This window comes from Rhincodon typus, chromosome 13 (genome assembly GCF_021869965.1).
Source record: "Rhincodon typus isolate 14 chromosome 13, sRhiTyp1.1, whole genome shotgun sequence".
NCBI lineage: Eukaryota > Metazoa > Chordata > Chondrichthyes > Orectolobiformes > Rhincodontidae > Rhincodon > Rhincodon typus.
In genome coordinates, this window is record NC_063344.1 from 14,579,955 (window position 1) to 14,606,937 (window position 26,983).

A 26,983-nucleotide genomic window follows, 5' to 3' on the forward strand; every position below is an offset into this window, starting at 1 on the left:
ATTTAAGATTGGATCATTATAAGAAACTCTGAATACCTTCAGATAGTTCAGAGTAAGGAGGATTAGATATGAACATCTAACCTGGTGGAAGGTCACACCTGCTTGGGATCAGCCAAAGGGGCTCAGCAGCAGGACATCAACCCATTAAACCAAAATTTTATCAAATCGGTTCCTAACTGAGTGTGGGGCTGCTCCTCCAACACTGTATAATCATGAGATGTTTTTGGCTCAGATTCCTAATAGCCTTGCTTGAATCAGCAACATTCTTTAACAAAACAACTCATTTACCTTTAAACTAGAAATATGGAGCTGACAAAATCTTTCTTTCAGGGTTACAATATCACGGAAGCTGAGTAATCAAATGATATTTTCCAACTCTTGCCACTCCAGCTGGAGTTACGTGCTCTGTGACTTTCCTCTCCCTGGATGGTTTGATTTATACAAATAACCCAAGCTAGTCATAATTCTTGCCTAATTCCTGCCCTCAATTTCACATTTTCCATTGAATCATCTTCCTCCTCCCCAGACTTATGCCTGCTTCTTCCCTAGTGTTGTCTTCCCCTGTTCCTGCCCTTCCCTCAGTTCTGCTTACTTACCCCATTCCAGTTCCTTGACCCCATCCTTGCTGCTTTTTCTCTTAAAAATGAGGTCCAGGAAGGCTGGATAACTTCCTGTCTGCAAACAAGACCCTGATCTTTCAGTTGCCTGCCACTTCAACACGCCACCTGGTTCACTGTCTCAGGCTTGCTGCAGTGTTCCAGCAAAGCTCAGTTGGATGAATAGCACTCCGTTTTCCACTTGGGAACTCTACAGCCTTCTGGACTTAATACTGAGTTCAACAATTTTCGGACTTGAAATTGCCCACATTCTCACCTCAACACACACACACCAGGCCTTGTTATCACATGGTCTGCTATTACACACAACCCATTGTTAGCTGCTAACAGTCCCTATTAACAGCTATTCACCCTCCTGGTCTGATCGTTACACACTCCTTTGACTGTCCACCTGTTCTCTCTCTTTGGGCTCTAACCGTACCTAGTGTTTACTCCTTACCCCTTTGCCCCAACCCTATCTTCTGCATAAAAACCAACATTTTCTTAGTTACCATCGGTCCTGAGGAAGAGTTACCGGATCTGAAATGTTAATTCTGCTTTTTCCTCACAAATGTGTAAGACCTGCTGAGATTTTCCAGCAATTTCTGTCTTTGTTTCAAATTGCTCTTTCACCCTTGATTCAGCAAAATGATACAAGGTGCTTCACAGGACAGTTTGTCAAACAAAGAACTGCCACTGAGCTGAATAAGGATGTATTAGAACATGTACCCAAAGGTTTCTTGAAAGAGATGGATTTAATGGATAGGAGATATTTAGAGAATAATAAAGGAGAGGTTTAGAGTACAAATTCCAGAGTTTAGGGCCCAGGCAGCTGAAGGCACAGCTGCCTGCACTCAGTGGGAAAACAAAATGATCAATACCTAAGTCTTTAGATTCAGAAGAAGAGTTATATTCGACTCGAAACTTTAACTCTGTTTCTCCATCCACAGATGCTGCCAGACCTGCTGAGTTTCTCCAGCATTCTCTGTTTTTAAGCTCAAACTTTGACTTTTTGACTCACAGTTGTTTCTCTTTCAGGAATTCCGCTCTGGTAGTTCTGATGGAAGAGCTGCATTCAGAAGGTGCATCTGTCTCTCTGTTTTCTTTACAGATGTCGTTGGATCCACCTCCACCATTCTCAGGTTCAGTCAATTTAAGTTTAGCATGGTTGCAGAATCAGATTCACATCCTTATAGAGTCATAGAGTCATACAGCATGGAAACAGACCCTTCAGTCCAACCAGTCTATGCCAAACATAATCCCAAACTAAACTAGACCCACCTGCCTGCTTCTGGCCCACATCTCTCCAAACCTTTTCAATTCATATATCCATCCAAATGTTTTTTAAACATTGTAATTGTATCCGCATCCATTATGTTCAAACTCATACATAGCTTTACCCAACAATTGCTCTGTAACCTCCTCATGGCCCACAGCTAATCAAGAGATCTGGTCTCAGCTAATTTTGGCTTCTTGAGAATCCCTGATTTTCATTGCTACAATGTTGGTGGCACTGTCTTTGGCTGCATGAGGCCTACTCTTTCAATTTCTCCCTAAACATCACTGCCTCTCTCTTCCTTTGAGATACTCTTTAAAACTCTGCCCTAGTGTTTGGTCATCAGCCCTAACATTTCCTTATGTGTTCCTGTGTTCAATCTTGCTTCATAACACTACTCTGAAGTACCTTGGAATATTCTATTACATTAACAGTGCTCTATAAAGGAAGATTGTTGTTGAAAATTCCCTTTTAATTTTCTGCATAATGTTTGCTCTGCATCACAAGATAACATGCTCTGGCATCAGGACAATATTGTCCACATCCTGTGCCTATGTCACCCTCTGATCCTTGCATGTGCGACTGTTAACTCAGGGTCACTTAGCAGAAGCTGGCCACTATTGAACCCGAAACCGTTTGTTTCTGGGAACTGGACTGATGCCATCCAGGGCAGATGCCTTCACAACCAGTGGATTGTTATACCTGCATCCCAGTTCTTATCAAATGGACAGCAACTGTTCAGGAAGACAATCCACCATCAACGTCTCAAGGGCAAACAGGGATGAGCATTATAAACTGGCTCAGCCAAAAAGCCCACATCCCCTGAATGAGTGAAAAGAAAAGTTGGATGATGTTTGAACCTGGCTTCCACAGTTAGGAGGCAGGGGTCAAATAAGCCTTGGTTTCCAATGTCAGCTCTTAAAAGTTGCTGTGAGTGGGAGGACTGTGAGTTTTCACCTCCTGTTCAATACTGTTTATGAGTAACACTCTATATCTATGTTTAGTTGCAGGACTTTTCTTGATACCGTGGTTGGTTCAAGTGACCTGGAATGTTAGGAATACAGGAAACTGTAAATTGACGGAGGCCAAGAAAATAACTCACATTCATACCTACCAATAAGGATGCATATTTGTTCCAATAAATATTTTCCCTTTCCTAGAAGAATTCTAAGCTGCCCTGTTATTTTTGGTAATGAACTTTGCAATTGGAATAATAAACTTGACTGTCTGCTGCCCTCTGTCAAGGTGAGGTCAATATTGAATGAAATGCAGGAAAAACAAACACAAAATCATCACTGTGTAACAAAGCAAATGGGCATAGAGTAGCTTTTATCTTCCTTGGGCATACAGTCAAGGTAAAGACACATTAAAATAATATACTTATTTTCGTGGAAGATTGTATTGTGCGAAGAATTGCAATTTACAACTCTGAAACTGGATGATGCTGGTATAGTGGGAATGTCACTGAGGTGACAAGCCTGTGTTGGTAGTCTCTGTAATAGGAGCTATCATTCAGAGATCACAAAAACTTCAGATGCCGGAGTCAGAGACAACACAGTATAGAGCTGGAGGAACACAGCAGGCAGCATTAGAGGAGCAGGAAAGTTGACATTTCAGGTCAGGACCCTTCTTCCCTGTTCCTCTGATTATGCCTGGCCTGCTGTGTTCCTCCAGCTCCATGCGGAGTAGTCATCATTTATTGTTGTGAAAAGACCCATTTAGTTCACTAATGTTCTTTAATGAAGGAAAACTGCTGTCTTTACATGGTCAGATTCATGCGACTCTAGACCCATAGCAATGTGGTGGGGCATTGGATAATCATTTAAATAGAAATAATGTGTAAGGCCGTGGGGAACAGGCAGGAGAATTACACTAAATCACGGTGCTCGCTTGGAAAGTGGTGCGGACGTGATGAGCTGAATGGCCTCGTTCTGCACTGTAACATTTCTGTGACTTCTAAATGGCCTCTCAGGCCACTTAGTTATAATGTGGGGAGGCAATGGCCTAGTGGTATTATTGCTGGACTGTTAATCCAGAGACCCAGGTAATGTTCTGGGGACCTGGGTTCAAATCCCACCATGGGAGATGGTAGAATTTGAATTCAATAAAATATCTTGAATTAAGAATCTAATGATGACCATGAATCCATTGTCAATTGTCAGGAAAAACCCATCTCGTTCACTAATGTCCTTTAGGGAAGGAAACTGTCATCCTTACCCGGTCTGGCCTAAATGTGACTCCAGGTCCACAGCAATGTGGTTGACTCTGAACTGCCCTCTGGGCAAGTAGGGATGGGCAATAAATGCTGCCTAGCCAGTGATGCCCTCATCCTAAGCATGAATAAAAAAAAAATAGCAATCAGTAACAAATTCTATTCTGGTCTATGATGCCCACATCCAATATCCTGAAAGATAATGGAAATAAGATGTGTAAATCAGGTCATTCAGGCCAACAGGGTGTTGTCCTACACAGAACCCATCCAACTTTACTTCCTTTAATCCTATCAGTGGATCCATTTATTTCTTTCTCCCTCATCTACCTGTCTAGCTTTTGGCTTCTTTAAATACATCTATTCTATTCACCATTCTGTTCCATGCCCAACATCTCTGTCTCAGGCTTGCTTGAGTGTTCCAGTGAAGCTCAGCATAAGCTGCAAGAACAATATCTCATTTTCTGCGTAGGAAGCCTGCAGCTTTCTAGACTCAATATTGAGTTTGTTAGTTTTAGGGCTTGAGCACCTTCTCCCATGTCCTTACCCCAACCCCCACATACCAGGCCCTGTCATCACATGGGCTGCCCCCACAAACAAACTCATCATCAGCCACTAGTAGCCCCCATTAGCAGCTATTGATTCCCCCAGGCTGACCTTTACCCATTCGTTTATCTACCCAACTGTTGTGCTCTCTCTCTCTGAGCTCCATCTCCACCTATTGTTGACTGCTCCCTCTTACCCCCATCACATCTTCAGCATATATACTAACTTTTTCAGAGCTATAATTATTGTGGAAAAATGATCACTGGACCTGAAATGTTAACTCTGCTTTCTCCCTCCACAGATGTTGCCAGACCTGCTGACATTTTCAGCAATTTCTGCTTTAACATTTGATTTCCAGCATCCACAGTTATTTGGCTTTTTTGTTTTTCTATTCTAATCTTTTTAACAGTAAATCCAACATTTTCACCACAACTCTAACCACAATGGATGACTTAAAAAAAAAGTTTTGTTCATAGGACAATGATATCTTTGTTGTAATGCTTTCAGGTTGCCAAATCTATTTGGGAAGTGGCAGTGTGCATCTTAATGTAAGCACAGTGATTCCCTTCCATTCTCTGGGCCTTCATTTATTTGATATGGTTACTGGGAAGTTCTTTAACTTTTCTATTGCCAAGATCAGAATCAGGTTTAGCTATTCTTGGTGATTGCTTTACAAAGGAGGAGGTAGGGGGTTGTTTAAAAATACCACAATAAAACAACAATTGAAATTTGCAATTCCACAGCACCCATGAAGCAGTAAAATATCTCAAGGTGCACCCAGAAGACTGAGCCATACCAGGTTATATTTGTTTAGGTATTCAAGAGCTTTGTCATTGTGAGTATTTTTGAGGAGCATCTTAAAGGAGTTGAGAGGCAGAGTGTCATAGAGTTTTAAGGAGAGGCAGAAATTGAGTACACTCAAAAGGCACAGCGAGCACAGATTTCTCAGCTTGTTATGGCTGTAGAAGGTTTCAAAATTGAAGGGATATAATGAATATGAATATGCTATTCATCCCAAGAATATTTTGTGGTAATGAGTGCCACATTCTAACCAATGTTTGGTTAAAGAAATTTCTCCTAGAAGGTTTATTGGATAATCTTAAGTATTTGGCCACTTGTTTTGAAGATAAACATATCTTTCCTTTCTCCCCTTCTCCAATCTCATATGATGAGGACTTAGAAGAATCTAATCTTTGGACATATCTGTCAAACATTTTGATTGGCTGCCATGTTGTACACTAATGGTCATCCCTTCTCAATTGTTTACTTCCTTTCTTCTTTGTGGGACAGAAAAGAAGGGGTCAAAGATGTACAACAAACCACACATGGGATTAGTATAGTTTGATATTTGTTGGTCAGCATAGACATGGTGGGCCAAAGGGCCTGCTTCTATGCTATATGACTCTATTACGTGCAGTAGAGGACACAGTAGCCTGGTTGTTATAGTACAAAACCAATGATTTTTTTTTTTCCTTTATTCGTTAACGAGAGGAAGACATCACTGGCTAGGCAGCATTTATTGTCCATCCCTAATTGCCCAGAGGCCAGTTCAGAGTCAACCACATTGCTGTGGGTCTAGTGTCACAGGTAGGCCAGACCAGGTAAGGATGGCAGTTTCCTTCCCTAAAGGACATTAGTGAACCAGATGGGTTTTTCCCCAACAATTGACAATGGATTCATGGTCATCATGATTCTTAATTCCAGATTTTTTTTATTCATTTCAAATTCCACCATCTGTCGTGGCAGGATTCGAACCCAGGTCCCCAGAATGTTACCCAGGTCTCTGGATTAACAATCCAGCGATAATACCACTAGGCCATTGCCTGCCCACAATTGTGAGTTCTAATCCTACTAGGGCAAATTGGAAAATTGAATTTATTAAAATGTGATGACATGTTGGTTACACCATAACAATGCAGCGTCTTCATTAAAAGTCCAACTGTTCATTAACATTCTTTAGGGAAGGAAGTCTGTGAACCATTGCATGACCTGGCCTATGTCTGACATTGGTGTCGTCCTTACAACTAGACATGGACTAAAATGCAGCTTTCTCCACTCTTCAGTACCAAATATTAAAAAGAAGGGCAAATGGTGAGAAAATATTTCTGCGGTGAAAACATTTTTCTGGATATCGACAGACTGATCAATGGCAAATGGATTTCAATCTGGATGAGGGTAAGATGTTGCATTTTAGGCAGTACAAATAAGGAATGGGAATACATGATGAACGGTGGGATCCTGGGAAGAACCAAGGATCAGAAGGACCTTGGTGTGCGTGTCCATCAGTTTCTTAATGTAGCTGCTCAGATAGCATAAAATGGTTTAGAAGGTAGAAACAATACTTGCCTTTATTAGCCAAAGCATAGAGTTTAAGAACAGGGCATTTATGCTGGAACTGTATAAAAAGTTGGTTAGACCACAACTGTACATTTCTGGAAACCACAATATAGGAGGGATATGTTGGCAATGGAGAGATTTATCAGGATGTTTTAGTCATGAAGAGAGATTGGACACTCAGCAGTTGTTTCCCTTGGAGCAGGAGACTGAGGAAGGACATGATAGTCATAGACAGGATAAAAGGGAATAAACATTTCCCCTTAATGGAGGGATCAGTGATTATGAGCATAGATTTAAGGTAAGTGGCAGGAGATTTACAGAAGTTGGGAATGTGGAACTCAATGCCTGCAAGTGTCATGGAGGCGGAAACCATTATAACACTTAAGAAACATTTAGACGTACATTTGTGGTGACAAGGCATACAAGGCTACAGGGGGTCCCTGATTTATGAAAGTCCGACTTACAAATGCTCGTACGTATGAACATGATCCCATACTTCGGTGTAATTTTAAAGATCTGACATTAAAATATTTCCTGTACTTACGAACACTCCTTTAAATTGTTCTGTACTGTGTTCCAACTTGCATACAAATTGACTTGCGAATGGACTCCAGAATGGAATCCATTCATAACCTAGGGGCTTCCTATATAAGCCAAGTGCTGAAAAATGGGATTTAAATAGTGAATCGAATAGACTTTGACCAATGCAACTTCCGCACTGAAGGCCTCTATAACTCTGTGAGAGCAGCATTGTTTATTTGGGTGCACTGCAACAACTTGCTAAGTCTTATTTATGAGCATATCCTAAATTTGGGACCTTTGACCAGAAGGAAAAGGACAGCGGTTGTGTGGGAACCCCACCACCACCTCCGAGCTCCCCATCAAAATGCATGCCATGCCATTGTCCAGGATTCCCTAATCGCTGATATGCCAAAATCCTGGAACACTCTCTCTGACAATACTGGAGGAATATCTTCACCATGTGGACGACACAGGTTCTGGAAGAAGGTGGCTCACCATCATCTTCCCAAGGGCAACTCAGGATAGGTCGTACAGGCTGATTTTGCCATCAGGACCCATAAGAGTTTTCTTGTTGTTAAGCTAACACAAACCTTTGGTACAAATTCAGGAACCAATCTAACAACTCCAATGATTAGAAAAAACAAACTGATGAATTTATTTTCGGTGAATGGAACATTAATCATAATATCAAAAGGCAAAGATTAGCGAGAGGTGGTAGAGAATTTCTATTTTATTGAGCAAGAGCCTTGAATTTGTTTGTAATAGGACAGAAAGGAAGCAGATACAAAACAGCAGCAGCTGTGCTTCCATTCATCATGGCTAAATGCTTTTGAGATATGTGTTGTGACAGCTTTAATCTTCCAGAGAATACTTGGCAAAATGAGCACAGTTGGTGGGCGTCAGAACACATCCTTGCTCCCGCACTACGATTAGATCCGTAAAGAACAGGCCGTTCCTAGCTTTTCTGAGGCATTTCACTCGGTTCTCTGTAATTATATTGAAAGAAAATTGGCCATCTTATTACAAATACAAAATAGATGTCATTTGCTGAGTATCAAGAGACGACACCCTTTTGACACTTACTTATTTTTACACCAAAGGGCCAGCCATTTATTGCCCATCTCTAATTGCCGCAGAGATACTGATAGTGAAAAGCCTTCTTCAACTATGGGGTGAGGGCACTGCCACAGTGCAGTTTGGGAGGAAACTCCAGGATGTTAACCCAGCAACATTGACTGATATATATCTAAGTCATGATTCCTCCCTCCATGCCCTCTCACCTTGGAGATAACTTTCTCCCAATTCACTTACCAGCTACACTTACAAAATCTCAACTATCTAACCTCTGATCTTTTGTTCCAAAACATTTCTGCAGGAGTTAATTTGCTCAACAATACCTGCACTTAATGATGGTCTCATTCCCAGTTAAGCAGTTACTGTTTCTCACTCTGGTCATTCCCCTGATGTGACCATCATCTCCACTCCTTCAAGTCCAAAGGATGCGCACATGGGACATCTGGGTTAGCCAGATCTTTCTGGACTACATAAAGTACAATTGTGCCCTACACCCATGTGCTGAAGCTACTCATTATTCCGTCAGCTTCCCTGCTCCTCTGATGCTGCCTGGCCTGCTGTGTTCCTCTAGCTCCATACTGTGTTATCTCTGACTCCAGCATCAGCAGTTCTTACTATCTCTCACTATTCCAGGATCAATTTGATATGCAAAGATAGCTCCACAGTGTGTTTTCTTCACTGCCACTGTCTTCGTAAACCCCTTTCCTCTCTCTCTTTTGCAGTTTAAACTCCAATATTAAATGTTAAGAGACTTCTTTGTTATGAAGATTCAGGACATCAAGTTACCCACTTTGGCATTTTTGGTTTTAATTTCAGTTTTCTAACATCAGCATGATTTTGGTTTGAAAGCTTGACCTTAAGTTTGAAGTCTCACAACAACACCAGGTTATAGTCCCACAGGTTTATTTGAAATCACAAGTTTTCAGATTGCTGCTCCTTCGTCAGATGACACTTCGCCTGAACAAAGGAGCAGCGTTCCAACAGCTTGTGATTTCAAATAAACCCATTGGACTATAACCTGGGGTGTCTGTAACTTCTTAATTTGTCCACCCTAGTCCAATACCGGCAGCCCCCACATCATGATCTTAAGTTGTTTCAGCCGGTCTGGTCAAGACCCACACATAAGTCCAGTTCTAATTTTCTAATTTTTTGGACCTGTGTGCATGTATTAGAATTGATTTTGGTCTTCAGTTCTGGTGATTTCAATAAAATGAAAGTTAGAAGAGATTTACAGCAGCTATATGTTCTGTTGCTGCCTGTTTAACATCATTGTCAAAATTATACCTGCGTCTGTTCCTGCAGCATTCCTTGAGAAACAAAGATTAGTATTTTACAGCCCGTTTGAATACCTCATGGGTATCCTTAAACTTATAGCTGACGAAATGCTTCTGAAGTACTGTACTGTTGCAACAACCAGTTTGCACACATTAAACTTCCTACAGTTATAAGGTAATAACCTGATGTTAGTTTAGTTTAGATATTAGCCACAATGCAATGGACAATTTCATCTGTTCTTCTTCAAAATGGTTTCTTGGAATCTTCATTCATGGTGTGTCACTGAAAGTACAAACACATTGTGCTTGGATTTCTCTCTGAGGCCCCTCACTTTCCAAGCATTTAAACACTGCAATGATAACATCTTACAACAGAGAAGTGTTACGGTCCAGACCAAATCCACCCCCCGCCCCCAAAATGTATTCAGAGGATAGCCTAGACCCCAACTTTCTCTTATTTTGAAAAGCAATTGTAATGCATTTCCAGAGGCAATTTGATTGGTCATTCTACAAGGTTGTTATAAAGCGGAGGTTAACCCACCCTCTAAGTATCAAAACCGAAACACCCAACGAGGAGCACCTCGACAGCCCTCTGTGATAAAGAATTCTACAGATTCACGACTGCCTGAGAGGAGAAATTCCTCTTCATCTCGGTCTTGTATGTACCACCCTTATTCCCAGATTATGACCTCTGGCTCCAGACTCGTCTACAAGGGGAAACAACCTGCCTGCATCTACTCTGCTAAGTCCCCTAAGAATCTTGTGTGTATCAATAAGGACAGCTCTCAATCTTCCAAATTCCAATGAGTACAGGCCCAATATATTTAACCTCTCCTCATAACACTGTCCCTCCATACCTGGTAATAACCAAGTGAACATTCTCTGGACTGCCTCCAGTGCCAGGATATCGTTTCTCAGAAAAGGGCCCAAATTGTTTACAGTATTCTGTCAAGCCTTGTATAAATTTAGCAAAACCTGTTTAGAGTTATAGAACCATATAGCAAGGAAACAGACCCTACACCCCAACTTGTCCATGCTGACCAGTTTTCCTAAACCGAACTAGTCCTATTTGCCTGAGTTTGGCCTATATTCAGCTAAACCTTTTCTATCTATGTACTTGTCCAAATGTCTTATAAACTTTGTAAATGTACTCATCTCTACTACATCCTCTGGCAGCTTGTTCTGTACATGCACTACCCTCTGTGCGAAAAAGTTGCCCCTCAGGTACCTTTTAAATCTTTACCTCTCACCTTAAACCTATGCCATCTAGTTTTAGACTCCCATACCCCAGGGAAAAGACCTTGTCTATTCTCGTTTTCTATGTCCGACATGATTTTATACCCCACAGCTGCAAATGCTGGAGGGAAAAGTTCCCAGCCTATCCAGACTCTTATAACTCAAACACTCTGCACCCAGTAACATTCTTGCAAATCATTTTTGCACCTTTCCGGTATAATAACTTCCTTCCTATGGCAGGAGGGCCGGAATTGTAAGCAATACTCCAAATATGGCCTTACCAATGAATTGTGCTTCTGTAACATGGCATCCCAACTCCTGTACTCAGTGCACTGACTGATGAAGACAAGCGTGCCAAATGCCTTCTTCCCCACAATGTGATACCATCTTCAAGGAGCTAAGGTACCTGCACCCTTAGGTCTCTCTGTCCAACAGCACTCTCCAGGGCCCTACCATTAACTGTGTAAGTACTGCCCTGGTTTCTCTTACTAAAATGGTACACTCACATTTATCTGAGTTAAACTCCACCTGTCATTCTTTGGCTTGTACTCTTTCATCGCTGTCCACTATACCTCCAATTCTGGTGTCATCTGCAAACTTACTAACAATGCTTCCGATATTCTCATCCAAATTATTTACATTACATTATCTCTAATCAATCCTTGCCTTTCCAAATGCATGTAAATCCTGTCTCTCAGAATCCCCTCCAACAACTTACCCACCACTGACATAGAGTTATCGAGTGATACAGCCCAACTGGTCCATGCTGACCATGGTGCCCACTCAGCCAGTTCCAATTGCCCACATTTGGTCCATATCCCTCTAAACCCTTCTCATCCATATACCTATTCAAATGTTTTTTAAATGTTGCTATTGTACCTGCCTCAACCACTTTCTCCAGCATCCCATTCCACCACTCTCTGCGTGAAGAAGTTGCCCCTTGGGTCCTTCTTAAATCTATCCTCCCTCACCTTAATCCTATGCCCTCTAGTTTTCAATTCCCCATCCCTGGGACAAAGACTATGCATTCATCCTATCTATGCCCCTCATGATTTTATTTACCTCAATAAGGTCACCCCTCATTCACTACGTTCCAAGGAATAAAGTCCTATCCTGGCCAACCTCTCTCTATAATTTCAAAGGCAGCACTTTCCAAACCTGCTTTACCTCTACCCCATGGAACTACAAGAGCAGCAAACCTAGGAGAACACCGTCCCCCACCTGCAAATTCCTCTCCAAGACACTTCATAGAATCATAGAATCCCTCCTGTGTGGAAAGATGCCATTCGACACATTGAGTCTGCACTGACCCTTCACAGAGCATCCCACTCAGACCAGACGCATATCCCCACATTTACCATGGCTAATCCACCTAGCCTGCACATCCCTGGACGCTATGGACAATTTAGTGTGGCCAATACACCTAACCCACCTATCTTTGGACTGTGGGAGGAAACTGCAGCACCCGGAGGAAAAACATGCAGGCACGGGGACAACGTGCAAACTCCACACAGACAGTCGCCCAAGGCTGAAATTGAAACTAGGTCCGTGGTGCTGTGAGGCAACAGTGTTACCCTCTGAGCCAGTTAGAATTATATCATTGTTCCTTCACTATTGCTGGGTCAAATTCTTGAACTCCCTTCCTACCAGCACTGTGGCTGTACACACACCTCAAGGGCTACAGTTCAGGGGGACATCTCAACACCATCTTCTCAGGTGAAATTGGGGATGAACAATAATTGCTGGCCTAGTTAGCAATGTTCATATCACATGAGTAAGTAACAAAAGAAATGTCCATGTGCTTTTTACAGATAAGCATGTCTATTCATTATAATTCCTAAAGCTGTGTTCCTTCTGCAAAAAAAGTACCTTACTTTAGCAAAAAGTGCCTTACCACCACCAACTGGAAACTTCCCTTCCTCAAAGGTCTCTTTGGAGCCAGATCCAAATAGGCAGCTCAGTCTACAAAACAGTGTACTGGCTAACCATTAGAACAGAACCAGTCTGATCTCTACAATCCATGCACCAGAAAATCCAGAATCTTATCCGATCGTTTAAGAGGCCGGCCGACTCTGGAAACCATTCATGCATGAACTACACTGTGTATAATGCAGAATTATGGATAGGACTGGTGATTCCCAACTTGTTTCGTCATTTGTGAAACATGGTGATGCTTGTAGGAAACCTTTCAGTTCAGTGGAGACATCATGGAAGGGAAAAGGAGCGGAGTAATTAATTTTATTAATTAATCAGTCTCTTCTGGAGTTGATCTTCTTTCTACTTGATTTGAACTGATTTGAACCAGATTTGAGTTAAAATTGCAGTCAGCCCTTAATGACATCATCAGTGTTCTAACATGTAAGTGTGAAAGAAGACGCCCTGGGGCATTAATGAAAGGAGGGTGGGCATCTTTATTCTTTGAAGAATTGCTTAAAATTTGAATTGAGATAGTATTTAGTCAGATAGGTAGACTGGGTAATTTGAATTATATTCTGGCTTGGTGTCTGCTCCAATATCGGGATTAACATCACCCTCCCTGTAACTAACAGCACAAACATTCAACCAGTAAGAAATTAGGAATAAATCCCCCTCTGATCTGTTCACTGAATAAAGATGAACAGGTTAGATGAACTCTTTGCAAAATTTATTTGTCCTGCTGAACAAGCTTGTGAATTGAATTTACATCATTACCTACTCCAAAATGTTGCACTTAAGTAATCAGGCCTGATGTCTCATTCCACTCTGTAAAATTCTCTTGCTGTTGCAAGCTAAAGTTAGGAGTAAAATTTCAGATCTTAATCTTGGTACACAAAGCATTAATCCAGTCGAGGACATTACCGCGATACATGAGTAGCAAATTGCACTAGACTGTGAAAATGCATGCAATCACCTCTTTCCTAGTGTTTAACCACCTGTTTACCAGGTAGCTGGTTTCAAAGCATCTTCAAAAACAGATTTTCATAGAATTGTGCAATAATTGTGGCACAGAATGATGCCATTTGTCCCATCATACCCATCCCTGTCAAGCTATTGCCATAACTGTGCAAATTATTTTTCTTCTGATAATTATCCAAATGTCTTTCATAAGCCATGATTCAATCTGCCTCCACCACATTCTCAGAAAGCAAATTCTCAGTCTTAGCCACTCACTGCACGAAAGCCCTTTCCCCATGTAAACAACATCTGGTTGTGTTGCCATTCACGTTATATTGTTATCTTCTGGTTTTTGACTCTTCCAACAATGGGAATAGTTTCTGCTGTATCTAGACCCCTCATGACTGAACACCAATCAAATCTCCTCTCAACCCTCTCTTCTCGAAGGAGAGCAACCCCAGTTTGTAAAATCGATGCATGTAACTGAAGTTTCTCATCCTTTGCACCATTCTTATAAGTCTTTTCTTCAGTCTGCCTAATGCCTTCACATCCTTTCTAAAGTGTTGCCTAGAACTGGACTCAATGAACTGAATAACCCATATTTATATAACATTTAGGTATTGGACCCCTTCAATTTCCAAATTAAGGATAGTGGACCAAACAAGGGTTTGCGAGGCCCAGTGGAAGTGCCTGCAGGGCTAAACAGCTGAGGCCCTGCTGGGAGAGGTAGCACTTCTGAGATAGAAGGTGCATATGAGAGTACCTCAAAATGGAGGTGCTCTCTAAAGACTGCAGAATAATCCATAACAGAGAGGTTACAGAGTTGTAAGGGCACCTCAGCCTAGCAGCTCCATCATCCAGGTACAGACATCAGGTCCCGATGGCCCTCCAACATGCTACCAGGAGGCTGCCTTCGAATGATTGATGGCCTCCATACTCAGGCGGGTGCACATGTGGAGCTGGGAACCGTTCAGATGGCATGGAATAATGACCTTTGATTGGGGTCTTCATCGAGCTGATATAAGTCAATGAGTATCTGAAGAGCTTAGCTGACATCACGAGATAAGCCCTGCTTAGGAGGATGTAAAGGACAGTTCCTGGAAGGAGCTCATGAGTCTGCAGTCTTCAGCCTTTAATGCTAACTTTATGAAGCTAACAATAATCATATGTCCTCTTATGGATAGCCTGATGTCTTACAAAAGATTATCAAGCAACTCAGTTGTAATGTAACTGGCTACTCAGTGCTATGGAATTATCCCAGTTTATTTATCAAAGCTGAGCTTTGTTCTAATAGATACTTCATGTGGGCATCCTTCTCTAAATGGCATCAGTAACTTAGACTAATACTAATAAGAAGGTTTGGTTGCAGTGGTTCTACCCAAGGCATCTCAAATATTTCAAGTGGACATAAGCACAACATATATCAAGCTCAGAGTGCTGCAGATTTCATAGTATAAAATATACCAGCTTTCTTCCTCTGCTGAGCAGGTTGTCAATACCTTTGCCAGGCCTCTTTCGAAAGCCTGGCTGGAGGTGAGACAGCATCATTTTTGTTTTATTCATTTGTGGGATGTGGGCGTCGCTGGCTGGCAAGCATTTCTTGCCCATCCCTAGGTGCCCTTGAGAAGGTGGTGGTGAGCTGCTTTTTTGAACCGCTGCAGTCCTCCTGCTGTGGGTTGACCCACAATGTTATTAGGGAGGGAATTCCAGGATTTTGACCCAGCGACAGTGAGGGAACGGCGATATATTTCCAAGTCAGGATGGTAAGTGACTTGGAGGGGAACTTGGAGGTGGTGGTGTTCCCATATATCTGCTGCCCTTGTCCTTCGAGATGGAAGTGGTTGTGGGTTTGGAAGTAGATCATGAAGTAGATCTAACCTGGGCACCATCTATGAAAGGAAAAGAATCTAAAGTAACCACAGTATAAATATCGACCTCTCAGTGATTATATTGCATATGTTCGTGACACTGCCTATGAACATTGCTCAGGGTTAAGTGAAGAGTAGTGGTTGAGGATTAGGGTTAGGTTCAGGATTAGGGGTTACGGTTAGGAGTAGGCAAGGACATATTGAGCTGAACGATCTGTTTCTGTGCTGGATATGTTATGCAATGATACTGATGCAAAGGACAATTTTTCAGCTAATTTTCATCATTAACTGGTTGGCAGGAACAAAACTGTAAGTGAAAAGCAATCTGAATTGCCCTGTTGCAGGCCCAATCAGAACCACTTCTGCTTTACTTCTGAGGTCTAATGCTCTTAATCCATATTAAAAATGTAAAGAACAACACAGAAAGACACAATGTTTCACCTCGTAAGCAAACCTAAACATAATGCTATTTTTAATATACTGACAGTTTTTAAACTGGCAGTTGCCAGTAGCTGGACTAATTGACACAGGGTAACCAGGACCTCAAAGTAAAGTGGTCACTTTTGCAATGCTCCTTGACCTATTTGGCCAGTGGAATTCAAGAAGGCAGTGTCAGAGGTGAGTAAGTTAAAGGTCATACCTAGATGAATAGATTGGCCGATGGTATTGGATAGTTAAAAATGATATGTTTCAGTAGAAATGTGGTATGGATAAATGTAAGAAACGCAAGGCACAAGAAACAAAGAATGGCATACTATAAAGCATAAGCAATTGCATCTGTTGAAACTGAATGACATCTAAAACTATTAGTTAGTTTAGCACTCAATCTGAATAAGCATTCTGCAGCAGTAATCAACAAAACAATGAATGCTAAATGAGCCAAATGACTAGAGAACTAAAGTCATGTACATTAGCATGGCCAATTCGCGTAGAGAACTCTCCAATTCTGCTCACAGGGACGGAGAAGAAGCATTCAGTGCCTTGCATGTAGTACAGAGAAGAGCATGAGTCGAAACAAAGAAGAAAGTTATGAGGAAGGACTGGAGAAACTTGGACTGTGCAACTCAGAGAGAGGACAACTGAGAAATTATCTTACAGAGGTACATCAAATAGTAAAGTATATAAAAACAGTAGCACAAACAAGAAAACTAATGTGTTTCAAACAGAGACAGAGACAGGTTCTAGTCAACATGTAGGATTCTACGATAATGGAAAATATATGTTGTTTCTTTTAAAATTTGTATCAAGCTGCTTGCCATTCCCTGATACTACAAGTTGGTTTTCCTTTAAAAAGACTTAGCAGACCTTGTGCTTTAAACAGTAAACCTAACGCTTGATTGCTTCAGGTCATTCTGCCCTGTAACTTCACCATTAGATTTTCTCACGAAACTAAAGAAAAAGCTTTTAGTCAAGTGAGCAGTTTGAAACATCAGATCAGAGAGTCAGCAGGATTAATGAGGGGTTAACTACGTCTGATTAATTAGCATGAACTTTTGTTTTGAAGGAGCTGGCATGAAGGAGGTGGTGTCATTATATCATCTATATGGATTTTTAGACAGTATTTGATAAGGAGCTGCACAATCCGAGAAAATGAAAGCATAAACAGGGTAGTTAAGAAAGTGTTTAGCATGCTTGCCTTCATTACTCAGATCTTTGAGTATAGGAGTTGGGATGTCATGTTGAGGTTGTACAAGATGTTGGTGAGGCCTCTCCTGGAGTATTATGTACAGTTAGTAAATTGGAGAGGGTTCAGAAAAGATTTACCAGGATGTTGCCAGGAATGGAAGGCTTGAGGCTAGATAGGTTGGGACTTTTTTCACTAGAGTGTAGGAGGTTGATGGGTGGCCTTATAGAGGTTTATAAAATCATGATGGACATAGATAAAGTGAATAACAAGGGTCTTTTCCCTCGGGTGGGGGAATACAAAACTTGGGGGCGTATTTTTAAGATGGGAGGAGAAAGTTTTAAAAAGGACATGAGCAGCAATTCTTTCAAACAGAGAGTCATTTGTGAGTGGAATGAACTTCCAGAAGGAGTGATGTATGCAGGTACAGTTACAATACTTCAAAGACATTTGGATAAGGACATGAATAGGAAAGGTTTGAAAGGATATGGGGCAAATGCAGGCAAGTGGGATTAATTTAGTTTGGAGACATGGTAGGTATGGACTCGTTGGACTAAAAGGTCTGTTTCCATGCTGTATGACTCCTTGATTCAATGGCATAAGATTTTCAAGACTATTATGCAACATTGGTTTATAATTGGTTAAGGAATTATAACAGCAAGTTTCTGAATATTCTAATTGGTGAAATATAATGTATTGAGATCCCCAGAAATCTATAATGGGAATTAAGGTTTTTTAAAATTTTCTCCATGGGATGTTTATGTCTAGGTGAGTATATATTTCCCATCCCTAACTGCCCAGAGGTTAGTTAAGAGTCAACCACATTGTGATTCTAGTGTCACATATAGGTCAGACCAGTTAAGGATTGAAGATTGCCTTCTTTACTAGGTATTATTTTTCACAAAAGTTCACTATAGTTGCATGGTCACGATTGGACTCACTTTAATTAAATTTAAATTTTGCCATCTAGCAAGTTGGAATTTGTGCCCGCATCCCAAAGATGTTAGCCTAGAGTTCATGGATTACTAGCCCAGTGACATTTCCATTACACCACTGTGTCTCTAATCCTAAACCTAATCACTGATAGATGAATGACTTGCGTGGATTTAATGTTTGTCTAATTTTGAAGGTGGCACCAAGTTGAAAAACAAAGTAAATTGTGCAGTTGTGAGTTCAAAATTAAAAATGGAGACAGACAGATTAATTGAGTGAGCAATATTGTGGAAGATGGAATTCAATGTGGAAATGATGAAGCCAGACAAATTTCTAGCTGTGTGAGCAATTTTGACATAGGAATTGGAAGTAAAAGTTAAAAGTTGAGGGTAACATCGTAATACAGAGGGTTTTTTTGTCATCTACATGATGTGGACACCACCAGCTAAGCCAGCATTCATTGTCTACCCCTAATTTCCCAGGAGAATGTGGTGGTGAATTGCCTTCTTCAATAACTGAAGTTCTTCAGTGCTGTTAGGAAGGGAATTTTAAGCCAGTGGCAGTTAAGAAATAGTGATATGGTTCCAGTTCAGGATGGTGTATAGCTTGGAGGGTAACTTGCAGATAGCGGTATCTCTATGCATCTGCTGACCTTACCTTTCTTGATGGCAGAGGTCATGAATTTGGATGGAGCCATTGAAGGAGGCTAGTTGAGTAACCGCAGTGCATCTTGAAGATGGTACATACTGCTGCCTCCGTGCATTGGTGGTGGAGGTTGTGATGATTGAAGATGGCAGATGTGGCGCCAATCAAGCAGTCTGATTTTTCTTGGATGGTGTCAAGCTACTTGAGTGTTGGTGGAGTTGTATCCATCCAGGCAAGTGAAGGATATCCATCGCATTCCTGACTTGTGCCTTGTAGATTGTCGTCAGCCACTTGGGAGAAAGTAGATTGTTGAATTCCTGGTCTGTTTTGTAGCCACAATAATTATAGGGCTGCTCCATATCTATGGACTCAGAAAATTGAATTCCAAGAATCACTACCATCAACATCTGTGTCAAATATAACTCAAACCAGCAGAGATTTCCCCTGATTCAAATTGCCTCCAGTTTTGCTTGGTCCCCTTGATGCTACACTCAGTCAAATGTTGCCTTGAAATCAAGGGGAATCACTTTCACCTCCTATCTGGAATTCATTTTTGGACGAAGGCTATAGAGTTCAGATGTTGAGTGACACAGACAGACCCAAATTGATCGCCAGTGAGCAAGTTATTTCTTTGGAAGTGCCACTCAATACTACTGTCAATGATACCTTCTGTTACTTTTCTGATGATTGAAAATAAACCGATAGGGTAGAAATCGACCGGGTTGGATTTGTACTGTTTTTGTGTACAGGATATACCTGGGCAATTTTCTACATTGTTGGGTAGATGTCAGTGTTGTACCCGTACTGGAACAACTTGGCTGGGATGCAGCTGATTTAGGAGTGCACGTCTTCAGTGTTATTCCGGGAATGTTGTCAGACCCAATAGCATTTACAGTATCCAAAGGTTGCAGCTGTTCTTTGACATCATGTGGGATGAATTGAATCGATTAAAGTCTGGAATCCGTGACGCTTACAACTTCAGATGGAGGCCAAAATGAATGATCTACGCTACAGTTTTGGCTGAAAGTTGTTGCAAATGTTTCAGTCTTGTCTTTTGCACTGAAGTGCTGAGCTCTCCCACCATTGAGGATGGAGATATTTGTGAAGTGTTTCCTCCTGTTAGCAGTTTCCATATCTACCACCTTTTACGACTTGATAAAGCAGCACTAAAGAGCTTAGATCTGATCCATTACTTGTAGAATTACTTATAGCTGTTTATTCCATGCAGCCACCATTGTTGGGCATATGGGTATTCCCGCAATTTCACTTCACCAGATTGGTACCTTCCTTTGAGGCCATTTAGCCTAATGGGTTCAGAGTACTGTACTGACATCATGCGATAAGCTCCACACATCAGGGCATAAAAGGACTATTCCTGAAAGGCACTAACGGATTGTGGTTGAGGGGAGGGAATGGCCTAGTGTTACCTTTGCTAGACTATTAATCCAGAGACCCGAGTAATGTCCTGGGGTTCTGGGTTCAAATCCTGCCACAGTAAATGGTGGAATTTGAATTCAATAAAGATATGGAATTAAGATTCTAAAGATGACCATAAAACAATTGTTGGAGAAAAATGCACTTGGTTTATTAATACTGTTTAGGAAAGGGAACTGACCTTCATGTGACTCCAGCCCCACAACAATGTAGTTGACTCTTAATTACCCTCTGAGCAATTAGGGACGTGCAATAAATACTGACCTAGCTAGAGATGCCCACATCTGATCAATGAATATATATAAAGTCTCTGAACGAATTTTCTGTCAGAATGCTTCAGGAGCAGTAATGTGTACTTACTTATAATTTATACCTGATGTTTCACAAAAGACAATCGTTTATCTTACTGTAACTAGCTATGAAGCCCTGCATAATTGACCGTTGCTGTTTATCAAAATTGAACTTTATTTTTGCTGAAGACTTCACATGGGTAACCTTCTGCATTTGTTATCATTAGATTTGACTGATACCAACAAGAAGGATTGCTGGCAGCAAATATGTTGGCAGTGCTTGCAAACAATACGATAAAAAATCCATTTGGGATTTCAGCAGAAATGTGTATATTGAGAGAGTAATGAGAATGTGAAACTCACTTCCAAAAGAAGTTGAGGTAAACTGCAGATTTATTTAAGGACAATTTAAATAAGAACTTCAGGGAAAAAGGAATAGAAGAACATTCAATTTGGTTTGATGAAAAGATGTGGAAGGAATTTGTGGGTTGAGTATGAATATGTCATAGAACTGTTGGATGAATGGCCTCTATCTGTGCTATAATTACTTTGTAACCATATAACATTGCTACTTAACGGTGAAAGATGCAAAGATACAGACAAGCATATGAAATGAATGAACATGTATTCAAATAGTTGAAAATTAGCTCTCAGGTTCAAAGCGTAAACAAAAGCTATTATGAATGGCCTTTATCTCAAAGAGGTCTGAAATACAAATGACAATGTTATCTAGTTCTACAGTCCATTGATCAACTCTATTTGGGTTCTATGTTCAGTTTTGATCACTGAACGTCAGGAAAGATCTGTTAGTCTTCAATGGGGCCAGTAGTACAGATTTCCCATAATGCTACCAGGCGTTCAAGGGTAAAGTTGTGACGACAGGTTGCATGAAATTGGTTTGTATTTTTCTGAGTTTAGAAGACTGCCTTACCATCTAATTGAGACATTTAAAATGATTAATGGATTTGATTGGATATCAAAGGGATTCCAACATTCCAGAAGGCCATCGAAGATCCATTTCTTGGATCCATGGCTGAGATGGTTGACTAATAAAAGAGATAGAGGTTACTGGGGGTTCACAGGACTCTAGAGTTGAGGCCACAATCAGATCAGCTATGATCTAATTTAATATCTTATTGAGCAAGCTTGAGAGGTTACATGGTCTACTCCTGCTCCTATCCATATGTTTCTACGAATATTTGCAGATCATTTTGTCAGGTAGGGTTATCAAGGTGAGTAAATGGAGTTGAGGCCTCTGGATCACCCAGTTCTAACTGAATGATAGATGAGATAGAGAGGCTGAATGTCAGCCACCTGTTGATATGTACTGTTCTGAAATTCCCAAAGCGATTGCCTTTAACTCCCATTACAAATCTCATTAAAATTGCAGAAAGCATATGTGGAAAATTTATTCATGTTGAATAGCAACATTGACACTGGAGCCCATTCAATCCATCGATCCTGCCCCAACATTTGTGTCATTGCAATGCCCCTGGATATTTTGTTGGTTATCCATTTATCTTATAATAAGAAATGGGAGAAACTCCAGGGAATTTTAAAGCCCATGATAGCTGAATTAGTGTTCTAGCTTTAACACTGCCATTCTGCCAATTGAGTCTGACCATGTGGGGTGAAAGAAGGCCATTTCAAAGCTGTCTATTAATTCTATGGGGCTCAAACCTAATATTTTTGAACCAACAGTTTAGTCCTATGCATTTCTGTGTTCGTAAACAACCAATTATGTTGCTCTCACCATTTCCCTTCCAGCACAGGAATATATAATATAATTGTAAATAATATTTTTCACTGGTAAATTGAGACTGGGTCTTTGTAAAGATCAAACCTAATGATCCTTTTGCCTGACCACTTCGATGATTTATGACCAGCCTATTAAAGACTCATTTAACATTTTTTAATATCTATCTATTAGGCCTGGAACAAAAACCTTGTTTTTAATTATGTATCATGACTCACAGCAAGTTCCAATAAATCATTATCCCTACATTCACTGATCTACATTGTGAAACAGGGACAACACAAAGAAGTTTTGTTTTTTACACAGCAAGTTGTGACCTGGAACGCACCATCCTGGAGAAGCAGAATCAAATGTGCCATTCAAAAGAGAAATAGATAAATTAGATAATTAGGGAGAACAAAAACACAAATACAGGGAGAGGAGAAAAGATTAGAGGCATGGACTTCATCTGGATAGTTCTCAAAGAGCTAACACAGGAATTATGAGCCAAACGATCTCCTTCTGTGTGCCTACGAATCTGTAGATAATCCCCACTTTTATAGTCAGCCTCAATATTCTTTGCCAGATTGATAAAATGCTGAAGTATTGCAAAATATGAACAATCTCAAGGCTGCATTGTTATCTAAGAAAATGCCTGCCATCCTTGATGGAAAATCCTCGGCTTTTGTCTCCAAATCCTTGTTTCTTCACACACTCCCTTGACTTTAATTTATTGATATCACCATTTCTCATATCCAACGCATTATTTGTGTTTCATAAGTCCTCGCTATGTTGAATGAAGGTCAAATTATGTACTAGTAGTGCATTGGACTGAATTCAATAATATTGATGATTTATGAACTGGCAACAAAGGAAAATAAATCATAAAAGTTCGTGCTTTCTTGGAAAAACTACACTAATCAGCCAATGTCCTTCAGGAAACAGAACATGTCACTCCTATCCAAACTGGCCTAAATCTGCCTCCAGTGGATGATTCTTAAATGGCCAAATGTTTATTATGATAGACAATTGCTTCAGGGTGACTATTGATGGACTGTACCTTTGCTAGTGCTACCTGCATTCTGGGAGCCAGTCTGCAATTATCACTCAGCTGCTTACCTCCCTGCTCTTCTATCCTCACAGAATGTACAGATGTTGAAAATCTGAATTCAATGGGAATAGATTTTTCACTTAGTGTAAGATGTATAATTGGAATTATGGGCCATTTGCAAGTCAGAACAATCACCCAATCTTGGTTTCCATCAATTTAACTGCAAGTTAGAAGTCGGAAATTTCTCTTGCTATTGCATCAGACCATGTTGAAGGAAAGGGGCAGCAGGTACATGGAAACACTGCCACCTGCAGGTTTCCCCTCCAAGCCACTCACCATCCTGACTTGGAAATATGTTGCCATTCTTTTAGTGTCACTGGGTCAAAATCCTGGAACTGTCTCCCTAACAGCATCATGGGTCTACTTACCAAAAATGGACTGCAGCATCTCAAGAAGACAACTCACCAAAACCTTTACAAGGGCATTTATGGATGAGCAACAAATACTGGCCCAGTCAGCGACACTCATAACCTTATAAAAAAAAGTACTTGAAAAGGGTACCTGATATTATAGGATAAGCTCTGCCCATCAAGATAAGAGGACCATTCCTGGGAGGAGCTAACTAGTATGCATTTATGGCTTCGCCAATTCTGCCTTTGGTTCTGTGCTTGCTACCAATATTGTGTGAGAATAACAGTAGTGTTAATTTAGTCTTAAGTTCAGCCTGGTGTTTCACAAGAGGCACTCATAGGAACACAGAAATCAGGAGTAGGATTTGACCAGTTGGTTCCTTTAGCATGTTCAGCCATCCAGCATAATCAAGGCTGATTCTCTACCTCAATGCCAGATTCCTGATTTCTCTGCATTCCCCATTCATGCTTTTAATTTAAAAAAAATGCTATTTATCTTTTTCTTGAATTTATTCAGTAACTTGGCCTCTGCAGACCTCTGTAGTACAAAATTACACCAGTTCAATAGCCTTTGAGTGAAGAAAGCTTTCCTCATTTCAGTCCTAAATGGTTTACACCTTATGCTGAGACTATGTTCCCTCATTCTAGCCTCCCAACCAGGGTAAACACCCTCCCTGCATCTAAGCTGTCCAGCCCTGTTAGAATTCTATACATTTCAATCAGATCCCCTTCATTATTCTGTACTCCAGTGAATCCAGACCCAGTCAAACCAATCTCTCCTCATATGACTGTCTTGCTGTCCCTGATATCAGCTTAGTGAACAGCTGCTGCACTCCTTCTATGGCCAGTAGACCCTTTCTTAGGTAGGGAGAGCAAAACCGCATGCAATACTCCACGTGTGGTCTCACCAACGCTCTGTACAACTGTAGTAAGGCATCCCTACAGCTGAACTCTAATGGTCTTGGAGTTAAGTCCAACATACCATTTGCCTTCCCGATTGCTTGCTGTACCTGCCTGTCTACTTTCATTGCCTGGTGTACAAGAACATTCAGATCCAAAAGCACATCCGTGCTTCCCAATATGTCAATGTTGAAGTCATAGTCTTCCTTTCTGTCTATAACTTCACAATTAGCCACTTTGTGCTGTATCTGCCATGTGTTTGATGCTCAATTTTCCTAAGTCACCTAGAATTCTCCTTGCATCCTCAACACAACTCACAATCCAACCTTTTTTTGTGTTGTCAGCAAACTTTGAAATGTTGTATTTGTTCCCTCATCCAAGTCATTTATATATATCATGAAAAGTTACAGCCCAAACACTGACCTTTGTGATACCTAATAGTGACTGTCTGTCAAACCCACTGACAAAGGAGGGGTGTTAGTAGCCTGGAGGATGGACCCCTATGTCACAGAGGCTAAACGCCAACTCTCTGACACCACATCCTACCTCCCCCTTGACCATGACCCCACCATGGCCCATCAAACCACCGTCTCTCACACTGTCCATGACCTCATCGCTTCCAGTGGCCTTCCCTCCACTGCCTCCAGCCTTATAGTCTCCCAGCCCTGCACTGCACGGTTCTACCTGCTCCCCAAGATCCACAAGCACAACCACCCCGGCCAACCCAACATCTCCACGTGCCCCTGCCCCATCAAACTCATCTCTTCCTACCTCGACTCCATTCTCTCCCCATTGCTCCAGGCACTCCCTACCTACATCTGGAACACAAACCAAGCCCTCCACCTCTTTGAAAACTTCCAGTTCCTTGGCCCCCAGTGCTTCATCTTTACTATGAACGTGCAATCCCTATACACGTCCATACCCCACAAGGACGGCCTACAGGCTCTCAGTTATTTCCTCTCCAACAGACCCATTCTAGTTCCCTCCCACAATTACACTCCTCTGCCTCGCTGAACTAGTCCTCACCCTCAATAACTTTTTCTTCAATTCCTCCAACTTTCTCCAAATCCAGGAGGTTGCCATGGGCCCCAGCTATGCCTGCCTCTTTGTAGGTTATTTCGAACAGTCCATCTCCAGTATGTACACTGGTACTGTTTCCTAACTCTTCCACCATTACATCAATAACTGCATTTGTGCTGCATCCTGCAATTAAGCTGAAGTGGAGCAGTTCATCGACTTCACTAACAACTTCCACCCCACCGTCAAATTCATTTGGTCTATCTCAGACATCTCCCTCCCCTTTCTTGATCTCTCTGTTTCCATTTCTGGCAACAGTTTACAGGCCAACATTTACTATAAAACCACAGACTCCCATTGTTATCTAGGCTACACCTCCTCGCGCCCTGTATCCTGAAAAAACTCCATCCTGTTTTCCCAATTCCTCCGTCTCCGTCACATCTGCTCTGATGAAGAGACCTGACACTCCCAAGCATCCCGGATGTCCTCCTTTGTCAAACAATGTTTTTTCCCCGCTGTGTCATCCAGACAGCCCTCCTCCGCACCTCCTCCATTCTCTGCTCCACAGCTCTCCCCTCCAAACACCATAAAGACAGGGTCCCCCTTGTCGTCACTTTCCACCTCACCAGCCTCGGCATCCAAAGTATCATCCTTAAACGGTTCCACCGACTCCAATTAGACCCTATCACCCAGAACATCTTCCACTCCCCACTGCTCTCTGCCTTCCTCAAGGACCATTCCTTCACTGCTCCTTAGTTTGCACCACACTCCCCACCAACCATTCCAATCCCCACCCCCATAACCCTGTAGCCGTAAAAAATGCAACACCTGCCCATACTCCACCTCCCGCACCTCCATCCAGGCCCCTAAGCCATCCTCCCAGGTGAGACAGAGCTTCACCTGTATCTCCTCCAACCTAGTCCAATGCATCTGGTGCTCCCGATGTCGTCTTCTCTATGTTGGTGAGACCAAGCATAGACTAGGTGACCGTTTCGCAGACCATCTTTGCCTGGCCTGTAACAGCCAACCTAACCTTCTAGTCACCACCCGTTTCAACTTGCCCCCTGACCTCCCCTCTGACATGTCCATCCTCGGCCTCTTCCAGAGTTGCAGTGATTCAGAAAGCAAATTT